This window comes from Triturus cristatus, chromosome 6 (genome assembly GCF_964204655.1).
Source record: "Triturus cristatus chromosome 6, aTriCri1.1, whole genome shotgun sequence".
Lineage (NCBI taxonomy): Eukaryota > Metazoa > Chordata > Amphibia > Caudata > Salamandridae > Triturus > Triturus cristatus.
In genome coordinates, this window is record NC_140589.1 from 873,267,206 (window position 1) to 873,280,199 (window position 12,994).

At 45.2% G+C, this 12,994-nt stretch overlaps 1 long non-coding RNA gene across 1 annotated transcript in view; it reads left to right on the plus strand.

Moving 5' to 3' along the window:
* Positions 1–281: 281 nt before the first annotated feature.
* LOC146817989 (uncharacterized) overlaps positions 282–12,994 on the plus strand; it is a 138,242-nt gene continuing 125,529 nt past the window's right edge. The window contains exon 1 of the long non-coding RNA XR_014962607.1: positions 282–442. This is a non-coding gene — a long non-coding RNA (uncharacterized LOC146817989). The remainder of the gene's footprint in view (positions 443–12,994) is intronic.

The window sequence follows — 12,994 nt, forward strand, 5'->3', positions numbered from 1 at the left end:
CTTGTGCTCCTCCCCTAAAATATGGTAATATTGGTTTATACCCAATTGCCATATTTAATTTACTATAAGTCCCTAGTAAAGTGGTGCTACCTGTGCACAGGGACTGTAAATTAAATGCTACTAATGGGCTTGCAGCACTGAATGTGCCACCCATTCAAGTAGCACTTTAAACATATCTCAGGTCTGCCATTGCCACCTACAGTTTCCATCCCCTTTTGGCTGGGTGTTCGCACTCTTTCCTTGTCTCGCGCATGCGTGCCTGACGTATACATGGCATCGCTTCAAGGCTCATGCGCAAGGCTATGGCAGGAGCCGGTGTGTGCTAGGGGTGGCTTGTTCGGCGGCTGTAAGTGAGTGTCGGCAAACCATATTGAAGAGTGTCGATGGAAGTATGCTCTTCTAATGGCTCGCTGTTTTTGGAGGAATAAGATTACCTGAAACGGTGAGTTGCCTGACGCGCTGGACTCTTCTCGGCTCTGAACTCTTGTTGGTTCCTTTCGTGAGTGTTTGCCAAGCTGCGCTAGTCCACGCGCGTGACTTGCTGCTTGCATTCACCATGGCTTTGACTGGCCACTTGGGAGTCCTGCGTGCTTGGAGCAGCTGCCACTTCCCTTGTCTTTAGCATGTAACCCACTGCCCACGCTCACCATGGCCGTAAGAGTTCGATCGCGTTAGGAGCATGGGCATGTGTTGAAAGAGCATCTACGTCTGTATGTTGGAGATGCATTGGTACAATGAACTGTAGCAATCCGTGTTGTGTTCTATTGCTGTGTTTTGTTGTTCGTGGTGTGTTTGGGACGCAGTGCACAGGCAAGACGGATTGCATTATTGAGGGTCCGGCAGCGCAAGAATACAGTCTGTGTTTTACTTAAATATGGTGATTTGCTAACCATGGCCTCTGCGGCAGTGTTGGGTAGAATAATTTGCTTGGACAGCGTGTTTGGAGCTAATAAAGCTTTCTTCAAAAACTTCTGACACGGCCTCTTGTTGTCATATAAGGGCATTGCAATAAAGTTTTCCTTCGCGGGAAGGTTTAACTTCTGAAGGAGTCACAATACGCCCCCTCCGTGTGCAAATCTCTGACGTGGCATAGTGGCATAGGTCTTTATCTCACTTTGGGAGACACCCCTACTTACATCAATGTGTGACGGTGTTTATGGAGATTGGCTTGAATACTTTCAAATTTGAATGGATGCGGTACGCGAATTGGGAGACAAACTTCCCACACCACTGTTGGCATCTCTCGGCATCTTGTTGTGAGGATATTGGCAGATACAAGTAAGCCTTGGGGCTGGTTTTCTTTCTGTTGGTCATACTATTTTTCGCCGTTTTCTTTTGGTATGGATGTGAATTTAGCTGAACATGGTGTGTTCTGTTGAGGGTCTGTTGATTGAGGTATTATCTGTACAGCGGGAATATTCTTCCGGAGTACAGAACTACGGTATGCATGACTTGTACAAGGTATTGCGAGAAGAGTGCTAAATGGGCCAATTGTTTTGTGAAGCACTGCTCGTGACATAGGGGTCGTTTCAAAATGTGGCATGCCTCCAAGGTACTTGAGGAATTTAAAGGGCACACGGCGATATGACACTCATTCGTCTGACTCTATCGGATATAATAAACTAAACCTTACTTCATAAACATTTGATCTTCACCAGATATGAATCAAGCAACTGTTTTTCACAGGATATAATGAACTAGACTTTGTTTTTGAAGCAAACATCAGGTGAAAATATGGCTGTGTATTACATTTGCGGGTCTAAGGATTGCTCAGACTGAAGGGGGCCATCCATACTTGCTTAGTTAAGCAAGCCAATCAGCTGTCATTTAGAGTTCTTGAGGGATGCCGGGCAGCACGTGTCTTTTTTCTAGTTTCTGTGAATTTCCTTTCTGATTTCTTTTTTTTATGTCACCTTTTATTTTCCTTCCTCCTCCTGTTCAACTGGCTTCTTTTATTTGCCAAAGCACTGGGCCTGAAAGGGCCACACCTCGGCTCTGCAGCACCAGGGTTTGGCAGTGTAGGGGCTGGGTATGCAGTCACCGAGCTACAAAGGGCTGTGCCTATGGTATGTACTACCATTGCACAGATCCACTCCAGCCCACAAATCGCTTCCACACCCAAACCTGCACATATGCTCGCTTACTCCATTTTAAACTACACGCCATGCATGTTTGGAATTGCAGAATTTTGAATGGGCATTTACCAATTAAATCCACCTGTAGCTGAGGTGCTGCAAATATGTTTGTTTACTAAATTACCAACTATGCCTTTCACAACTCTATTTTATGTTCTTTTAAATTGGACCAACAACACCCGAGCGCTTCAGATAAGCACTAGTTATTTTAGATATCCCACTGGCAGCTTGCTACCTGCCCCTCTAAACTCTTGTTGCACCAATCACTTCTCCAACCCACATACCCTCCGACCACCAGTTCCCGCCATCTGTAAACCTGCTTGTTTAATTTGGGGACTGTGTTATAAAGCGCCAACACTCCATGAAGGTATTGGAGCGCTTTACCTTTTCACCACTTCCTTTATACAAACATCGAAAGGGCTTCTTGCATTTGGCTGCCTAACGGTCAGAGCAGCTGACTTTGGATCTAAGGAGCCAGGTTTGAGTCCCGGCGGCAGCTCAATATCCTCTGCTTCTGGATAAATCATTTAATCTCATGCCTATAAAAACTAATCTGGTCGTGTGCAGCAAAGCTTTCCATACCACACAATTCAAATGCACGCATTTCCAATCCACACGACATAATAAAACACCAAACCACATACATATACTCAACAAAACAATTTCACTACACACCACACACATCCAATCCACACTACAAAATTCCACATCATGCCACAAAAAATACAACAGCACACCACATAATTAACCTACACTGCATGTGATTCAACAAAATAAAATACCATTCCACATTATTGCACTCCAAAACCCACAAGGCCAATCCACATAATTCCACTACACTCAATACCACATAATTACTATCCACATAATTTCTACAGCACACCATGCCACATAATTCCACTACACAAATCTACTCCACACAACACAGTTCCACAACACACAATACCAACACTAAAACAATACAACCCACAAAATTCCAATGCACACCATATACATACACTCCATAACACATAGGGAAAAGGCACTGCCATTTACAGTGCCAATAGCTCTAACTCAAACAATTGCGAGACCTATTGCATTTCCAATGCTTGTTGCCATTGCATTTGTTTTTAGAATCATATCATTAGTATTTGTAAACATTTAATTATTATTTCATATAGTTATTGCTAATATGTTTGAAACATTGCACCTACATGAAATGAAAAAAGAATTTGACCCCAGCCAAGAAGTCGACCAAACATACATATATATGTATATCAAATTTCTTTATTGCACAAATAGAAATAAAAAACGTTTCTGTCATCAAATTACTCAGAAGATGCAACGACTGCCTCATTGCACAGTGCCTAAAGAAAAATAAGGGAAACGTTTTTCTAAATTAATGGTACTAGAAATACCAGCAGTAATCAATTACATTTGCACATTTTTTCTCATACTACTTCTTCCATAGTCAGATTCTGTGATCATCATGACATCATTTGAACAAATAAAAAGCACCTGGCATATAGGGAGAGAAAAGACAAGAAAAAACACAACCTCAGTGCTATTTCTCCCAAAAATGTAATTGAAAAATATAAATCTACAAATGCCAAAATTATGAAAGCTCCAAAATGATGACTAATAAAAATGTTTTCAAGAGGGTAGTAGCTTTAAAATAATGATACTTTAAACATATTTTGTTAAATAGAACAAGTAACACAAACCCTCCAAAAACATTCTTTACAACAATTTGTCTAATATTTTAAATGAAGAATTTTAAAAAAAACTACATGTTTCTGTCACTGCAAATTACTTTAATAATCCAAAGAACTTCACAGAAAACCAACCAAGAAAAGTATAGAGCAAAAGCAAACTAAAACATATACATTTCAAGACCATCTTTAGAGTAAAACAAGGTAAACAACGAGTGAACATAGTCAGCTTTTAAACTGTAAATAATATTACATGTGCAGCATGTAAATTAACACTTATTATTCATGTCTATTTCCTTTTTAAGGATACAGAAAAATTACAGACCATGGCACAATACTACACGCTTCATGTCAAAGGCGAAAGAACATATTTTAAAGCATTATTGTAACCTTTATTGTGAAAAATGCACACTGAACCAGGACTATTTGGAAGTGTGTCAATTATTTTCTATCCTGCTGCAGGGGCGGATAAGGTAGTCAGGGGACTTTGTTGAAAGAACCTCAGAACATAACTACTCTGCTTCTACAACTGAAAGAACGATTAAAGAATCAGTAACACAAATCATGACACAGTCATGCACTCCCAATGAGCCCTCTGGTGCAGTTTTAAGAGAGGTCGCTCAAAATGTTCCCATCTCCATTGCTGGACAAATGCCTGCCATCCCAAATTTGAAAAGAATTATTAATAGAGAAAGACTGATGGGTAAAGATCTCCTCCATCCCAACCCTTAAAATAAAATGGAGAGATGAAAGTAAGGTGTGGAAATTAAGTGAGATTTCTCACCCGAGATCCCCCTTACATTCCAAAGCCAAAGAGCCAAGAAAAAAAATGGAAGTTGCAATATTTAACAGAAAAAATACTATAACTATACAACAAAGGATTTAAAATAGAAGAGTATGGTTAAATTAACCATATACTGTACTGCTATACCATATATTTAAAACAAAAAAACAAGGCCCTGGTAGGCCCTTTTTTCAAAACTCGGCAAAGGCAAAAAGAGAAATCAACAAAACACACTAAAATATTTTAATACCTGAGAACACATCTCAAATGCTTTTCTTACATTGAGACTACCCCAAACTCTAGTAATAGTTAAAAAATATGGGCCACATTCTCATGGAGCTATCTCTGAATTAATGGCACTTTAGCGCAGCCAAAGTCGTGATAAATTTACCTCCCCATTCACAAGCTGGTGCAAACAGCCCACGGCACCACTTTTCCGGTGTTAGCATCCGCAACAAACATCGCCACGGATGACCCTGGCAACTATCGCTAATGAGATGCAGAGTAGGCGTTCCCAAGCAAAAAGCAGCAACAACATCACTCCGCAACATTCTCAACAACCAGCCAGATCTGCGATTAGAATCCAAAACAGGCGATAAGGTGCGTTAGCAGCAGGAAAGTAACACCTGCTCAGACCTGGTGCAAAGTCGGGACACAACCTGCACCAGACAAGGGAGCACAGCCCATAGCCACACATGAAGAACAACAGATGCCCCTGCGCAACTGAACATGCAGCATGGACACCCAAGAGGACCACAACACCCACCCACACCACACTCAGGCCCGCAACATCCCCCCGGGCCCACCCCAAACCCAGACAAAGAAACAGCACACCAACACCACAAATCCCAAAACAAATATTTTGCCTGATGTCGCACAAGCAGGAAAGTCAACATACATGCGTGGCCAGAAAATGGAGAATCAGTCATACAGCAATGCAATCATCAACACAAAACACCATTCAAACAAAAGCCAAAACAACCATTTGGTTGTCCTCCCTGGACAATCTGTAGGACACAACCTAGAAGACAAAATCCAAGAGAAGAAGGTGTGCCATGCGCCCAACAAAGGAAAGAGAGGGAGAGAGCGAGGAAGAGAGACGGAGTGAGATTGCACAAGCAGCGCAAGGCCTCTCGGGCACCTGGCTCTACGTGCCAACATGTGTGTGTGAATCGCCATCCGTACACCATGAGCCCAAGGCCTTGTCCCAGTCTCAGTGCCAAAGCCACATCACATTCCAAAAACGCAAGTAGTAGTCAGACAAACATCAGGGATGAAAGCTCCATTGTTCCAATGCAGAAGGCGGGAGGACACCTGCACCTCTGACCTTGGTCCAGAACGTGGCGGGAACACCCTTAGAGAGATGCCATGGCAGATGGGGACGACTCCCTCACCACGCATTGTGCAAATAAACCATCTGTATACACAGCCCACACACTGAAGCCCCTGCCTGAGGTACCCCCGCATACGATGCCCTTGACACTCACGGAAACAGCAATCCATTCTCCCCAACGTTGTACACACATTCGGATCATTGCTCAGAGCTGTGGCATATCCTCCACACAACTGCCGCTGTTCAGAAGAGTGCCGGTTCCATGAGACGCACCAACGCAATGGCAGGCCATCCCGGGCACATGCACAACCCCTGTCATGTGGAACAGTACCGTGCACGTATGCTGCATTTACTGGGCGCACTGCCACTGGCAGTTCTGCGGATCAGTTACTGGCTGAGCTTTCTCCTTGCCTACATCACTTGCGTCCAGCCCTGGTCCCACTGCCGAACATGCACATTCGAATGTCCCATGGATGTCTGCCTATCCAACACAACTGTAGAGGAACTGGACTATGACTTGTGTCTGCGCCCCCTGTTGGATCACGAACAGGAGTGTAACCGAGACAGCTGTGCATGGGATGCCTTTACATACTGCGAATGTATTGGCAGTTGTGCATGGGAGGTTGCACAATTCCTCGTGTGCAGTGATCACATCGAGGCGCTCCACTATTGGGCTGTGTTGCGGATTGGTGAAACGGTGTGGGCTGAGCACACCTGCCCGGACCAGTCAATGGATTGGCTCACCCTGGTGTTCCTTGAACACGACAACGACGTACTATTGGAACACATTCAACATGAAGCTGCACAGGCATTCATGGACGAGTAACTACGTTCCTGCAGCCACATCAGATTGTTACCCACAGCACAGGTCCCAACAACTTGTTGCATCATGGGGAATGCTCACATATCCCACCACAACAGAGGACACGTCTGCCTTCATCAGGACTCTGGATGCATGAGCATGGAACTACGCATATGTACACACACCTGTGCAAGGTGATGCAGGTCCATGGTCGGAGCAACACAGCATCGTTTGTCAACGTTGCCAATTTGGACACACTGCTGGGGGAGAGCACACACATGGCAATGTAGCACAACATGGGAACCTGTCTGACCCTTTCACCTGATCACTGTCAACAGAGCAGACAATCAGCGCACTCCGGTGGGAGAGCACTATGCAGAGCCCATGGGCAGTGAGTCGTGCCCCCTCACAAGGGGCAATGGTGAGACGCAAAATAAAACATGACTCATCCAGCAAGGCAAGGTGGGCTGAGACCGTTGCCATCCATGATGATTGTTGTCCATTTTTGCCTCACCATTTTCTGAACCTCTACATGTACCCATGCTGTGTGTAAGTGTCTTAAGCATGTCCCTGCCTGTTGTGGCCGTTGCCTCGTCCGTACTGACACACACATGCCAATACATTCTATGCCACTCCACTGGTGTCTAACTGTGATGTGTGTTGGTTAGATTGTCCACAAGTGTGCCACAATGAGCATCGTCCCTACACAGGGATGAACTGACTGACGCATGTGCAATGGGGGTGGGTCCCTTTTGCAAGCTCTACCTCTGTGAGCCAGACATTGTTTTGGGATAGGTGCGGGCCGACCTGTGCACTTACGTGACTTCAGCAATGTGAGTATGGTGTCCAACCTCTGACCATGTGGACCAATGTCATGAATCATGACAGAATGTGTCCACACAGATGTGTGTGAGTAGGTATGCGACGTGAAGTTCTGTTATCACATGTGATATAGCACACCACAACTGGCCTGCTACCGAGTTGGTCATTCTACACACAGCCCTATTCAACACATAGACATGTGCCTACGTTGGGGAGTTGTGAGATTGTTGTTGATGTGCATTGGGGACATAGCTAGTACTAACCTTCACAGTCATCCATTTGGCCATGTGTCTCAGGCATACACATGCACATAGATGTCAGTTACCAGGGTGTACCTTCATGTGCAATCATTGTCCCTACATCCAGCCATACTTCCATACTTGAGTGAACATAGTCATGAGACATCTGTGTGATTTAGAATGTTTTATTCACATTCTGGTGATTGAAGGAGCTGGAGCTGTACATGGCCATCCAAGCCCCATCACATTGATGCCCAGTGGTGGGCCAACCAGAGTGCTTTAGGAATTTAAAAGTGATTAGGAAGAGGGGGAGTGCAGTCTGCAGCAGGATTGTTGTGTATTTGTCCAGCAGTGAAGATATGGTAGTCCGTGTCAGGGTCCGGGTGAATGTCACAGAGTGTTCCGGGGGTCAGTGGGAGGTATTGTCCCAGGGCATGATGCATAGGTCAGAATCAGGCAGGGACAGGCCATATGGCAGTGATGGATGCTATTGCCGCCTTCCTCACACAGTAATTACCATACCCATCTTACTACCCTGATACGTCTTCTGTGTCCGGTGTGTCCGGTGTGTGGGGCGGGGTAATGGCTGAATCACTGTGTGCCACTGACACTTCAGGGGTCGGAGCTGTGTGTGTTGATATTCCCGCTTCAGTCATCTGGGCCAGGCTCAGTGGCAGCAATTGCAAGATGATGAACTGCAGGGCATTGAAGTTCCCAGCTACTACTCGCTGGTGTCCAGCAGTGGCAGCCATACTTCCAGCCTGCATCTCCTCCATGGTCTCCATTGACCTCAGCATCTGTGCCAACTCTGTGCTGTCATCGCTGGTGCCTGTCTGACCAGACAGTTCTTGTATTCGATTAATGGCCCCAGCGAGGTCAGCCAAGGTCTGTGGTGGAGCATGGAGCATACAGGGGGTGTCCAATAGGGACTGTACATGGTCCCTGATGGGACTCAGACAGCCACGTATGGCATCGAGTTTGACTGCCATGAGCTCGAAACCCACCCGCAGCTGTTCAGCCAACTCCACCTGGCAACCCCACACAAGTTGTTGGAACTTCATGTATTGGTTTGGGGGGTCCGGGAAGACAGCCATGGTGGTGTGTGTTTCCTGCTGTCTGGTCTGTGCAGGCGGTGGGCTCACCTCGGGGAAGCTGGCCTGCCCAGCTCCTGGGGATGGGGTGCGGAGGCTGTCCATGATCCGTTGGAGGGTGTCTTGACATATGTGCAAGTTGTCCTCTTCATCATCAATGATGGGAAGTGTATTGTGCTCTGCAGGAATTGTTGTTGGTCCCTCTGCAATGTAAAGGGGAGATGCAGGTTAAAAGAGTTACACATGTATGGTGAAGATTTGCAGATGTTTACATTCAGACTGCATGCCAATGTACGTTGTGACTGTTTTGGTGGAGCTGGCTTTTTGATGGCAGTCAGTGTGTTTTTCGACTACATGACAGATGTGTGGTAGTACTCGTGCATTATCATCACACAGTGTCAGGCAATGCGAGATGTAAGTGGACAGTTACTACGCATGTGGGGAACCTGTTGTGAGCCCTGCCCTGTGGTGTTGGTGTTGCACTTTGTACCACATTGCCGTAATTGCTGATGTTCTGTGATTGCTATGTGTGTGTGCTGCATTGTGGGGGAGTTGCCCCTGCAGCTCTGATTTTGTGTAGCCTTCTCCCTTTGAGGCGGGTTTCCTTTAAATTGTGTGCTTTTCGGGGACTGAATTGTTTTTGACTTGGGTCATATGTGCTCTCGGACAGATTTTGTGGCCTGGTGCATTGTTCGTCTGCTGCGTGTATTGTACGGCATGGGTTGTGGGTGCACGTGGATATGTCAGAGTGTGACCTGCTCCTTTACGGATTCGATCCGCACTGGGCCACCTCTATGTCGATTCGTGGGCCATGTCATGTTTTTTGGCTGCTGCCATGCTATTGGGTATGCAGTGTTACTTGCATAGTCAGTGTTGGTCACAGAGCCGCTGCTTTGCTGGATTCAGCACATGTGCATGGGTCGGTTGTGATATTGGTGATATGGAAGGGGGCCCCTTTGTACACATTGTGGACGGGGGCCTACTTGGTGTTTCTATGTGTGCTGCAGTGTGCCAAGGCTATCAGGGACATGTTCCAGGATCATTCTGGGTGTGCAGTGAGGTACACATAATTGTGCATGTGTGCCATTCTGCCCATCTCCCCAGTCCCTGGTCGTTACTCACCCTGTTGCTGTTGGGTCAGGTCGTATCGAGCTGTGTCTAGGCCCACAAATCCTGCCACCGTCTCCACACTGCTGACTGTGGCCACCATTTCCTCCAGCTCATCCAGCTCCTCCTGTGTCGCAGGACTCCCACTGCCACTCGCCGTTGCTGCCTTCCTGTTGGCGGCGAGTTTCTGTTTGGTTTGGCTGTGCACTTCATGCCAGCGCCTATTGAGCTCCTCCAGTGACCTCCGCGACACTCCGACTGCATTGACGTTGGTGACGATGGCCTGCCATATTTTCTTTTGGGTTGCTAGTGCCGCAGTGGAGGTGCCGAACAGTTGTTTAAGGTGTTCTATCACCTCTGTGACGATGATCCGGTCTTCCTGTGGACTGAACCCCGTCTTCCTCTTCCTCTTCTCCTTGCCCTTCCCCGAACACGGGGTTCTGGCTGGACCTCCGTGGGGCTTGTGGAGTTCGGCTTGTCCTCTGCACTCGGTCCGGGTGCATCCATGGTGCTACGCAGCTTAAATTGTTTTTTTTCTTTCTTTCTTTCTTTTATAGTGCATTTTCCCGTCAGACACGTGGGATTTGCAGGCCTGTGGCTGGTTTTCGCTGATTTTTGTACCGCGATTGGCCTCATCGCATGATTTTTCTCATTCGTGTCTCAATTTTTTGCGGCGTGGCATTGATTTTAACGCTGACATTTGAGGCGTTATCTGGTGACTATCGCATACTACAGCCGTGTTGTGAATACTTGGTTGGCACAGCGTACTTTTCCCGCAATGGGCTGCGATGTTGAGAGTTGCGTTAAGCTACTCTTGCGGTAGTTATCCCACGTTATTTTGAATATACCCCTATGTTTCTTACCTCTCTAACGCAGTACCATCCATCCAGCCTTCACTGTGACCCTCTACTGACCAAAAACAAACAGAAAAAAGACTGCTTCCTGTATGAGCTTCAGTGTAAATCTGTAACAAACTAAAATAAGTATTCTATAATGTTATTAAATATAGAAATATTTTTAAAAGCATCTAAATGTTTCTATATTTTTGCAAACGAAAAATGAATAAATAAAAAAATTATAAAATGTTAATAAAAGATTACAAAATAAAAAGTAAAATTAAAATTGCTGCTTTGTGTTGTGTTCTTGCACAAGCCAAAAAAAAGCAAATGCCCAGCCTGAATCCTAAACTAAATTGCCCCAACACATAAGAAAAATCCTGTCCCCCTAAATATATTTTTAATAATAATACATTGCTCAAACTGAGCTCCTAAAACCCATATGTTCACTCCCTAGTGCGTGACACACACAATAAAAAATTAAATGAAAACCTTGCTGCTAAATTCTAGACCTTAGATGCATAAGGTGTAAAATTCCCAGGGCCACATATTTTCATGTAATTTGGTAGAGTGTGAATGTTTCCCATTACTGCCAGGAGGTGGCACATGACTTGGAACAGGTGGTGGGATGTGTAACTTTTGTGAACCCTAAAATGGTGAAACTGGGTAATATGGATAAATGAGGGGCCCGCGTAGTGTTAAAACTTTGTTCAGCATGGGTCTATTACTGGCCAAGAGAGACATTGCCAAACATGGGTGGTCGTAGGTAGCTCCCTAAAATAGAAAATGTATAGGAGTAATGGATCACTACACCATGACCGTTGGTATACAGAGCCCCATGGATGCCAAAAAAAACACACCAAGATTCGGTGCAAATGCTAAGAATATTCCTATAATTCCCATTGAACTGCTCTCATGTGGTACTTTTGGTTTAAGTATTATAGGAAATGATTATGACAAGTGCACTGTACTATACTTTTGCACGTTTTTGCTCACATCATTGAACAGAGTTCATGAAAAAATTCCTTGGAGCCCCTTATCAGTCAATCAATCAACTGGGATTTGTATAGCATGACTAATCACCCACAAGGGTATCCAGGTGCTGGGCTTCTGCTTCAGTAGGTGGGATCAGTTGAACAGTCAGGTATTGAGTCCCTTCCTGGATTCCAGGAGGGAGGATAAGGTTCGGAGGTGCAGGGGGAGGTTGTTCCAGGACTTGAGGCAAGGTATGAGAAGGAGCGCTCACCACTGTTACTGCAGCGGATGCAGGGAATGTGCGTGAGGGAGGTGGAGCGGTGGTGCCTGGACCTTACCCGGGCCCAAACCATCCTGCTAGCACTAAGTAGCAGATCCTTGGTGGTATCTAACAACAACCCACAGCAGCCCAGCCATCCCTCCAACTTATTAAAGCTCTCTGACACTAAGGAGAGACTTTTTTTTTCTGCTGCTGACCTGAGGATAAATCTGTATGTCATCAGCATTTGAATGAAAGTCCTGATCCCTGAGATGCTTCAGGGATGAACATCGATAAATGTTAAAGTGAGGCATAGACAGGCAATACACTTGAGGTACATCACCCACCAGAAAATGTAAGTTATAAAAATCTAACCTTGCCTTTTTAATGTTGTTATCTGAACAGTTCTAAACCACTTCAGGACCCTCTCAAAATCTGCAAAATGGTGGTAAGGGACTTTAAAAGTAGGCTATTATTCACTTGGTCAAAGGTCACAGAGAGGTCCAGCATAAAGAGAATGGGAAAATCTCCATAACATGATGTAACCTTTAAGAGCTTTTGATTCTTTTTCATCCTTAAAGGCCATGATACTCTTGAATTGGGGCAAATATTGTTTAAGGTAATGAGACTGAGCATAATACTGTTCAAAAGAGGGATAATGGCAGCAATTACTTTTGACCACACATGGCACTATTCCAGTCCTGAGGAGCAGAATTACAAACCTAGCCATGATTTTCAGCATGTTCCTTTGGTGATAGATAAGACGGTACATCAATATGTTGGACAATAAAACTGCATTTATCAGCAATGTGATCACTCCTCATGGTATTTCCTGCTAGGTGGTATTCCTACAAGGTACAAGTTAATAATCTCTGTAACTTTTCTGTAAAATTATAGTTGAGAGTTTTTGCATCGCACAG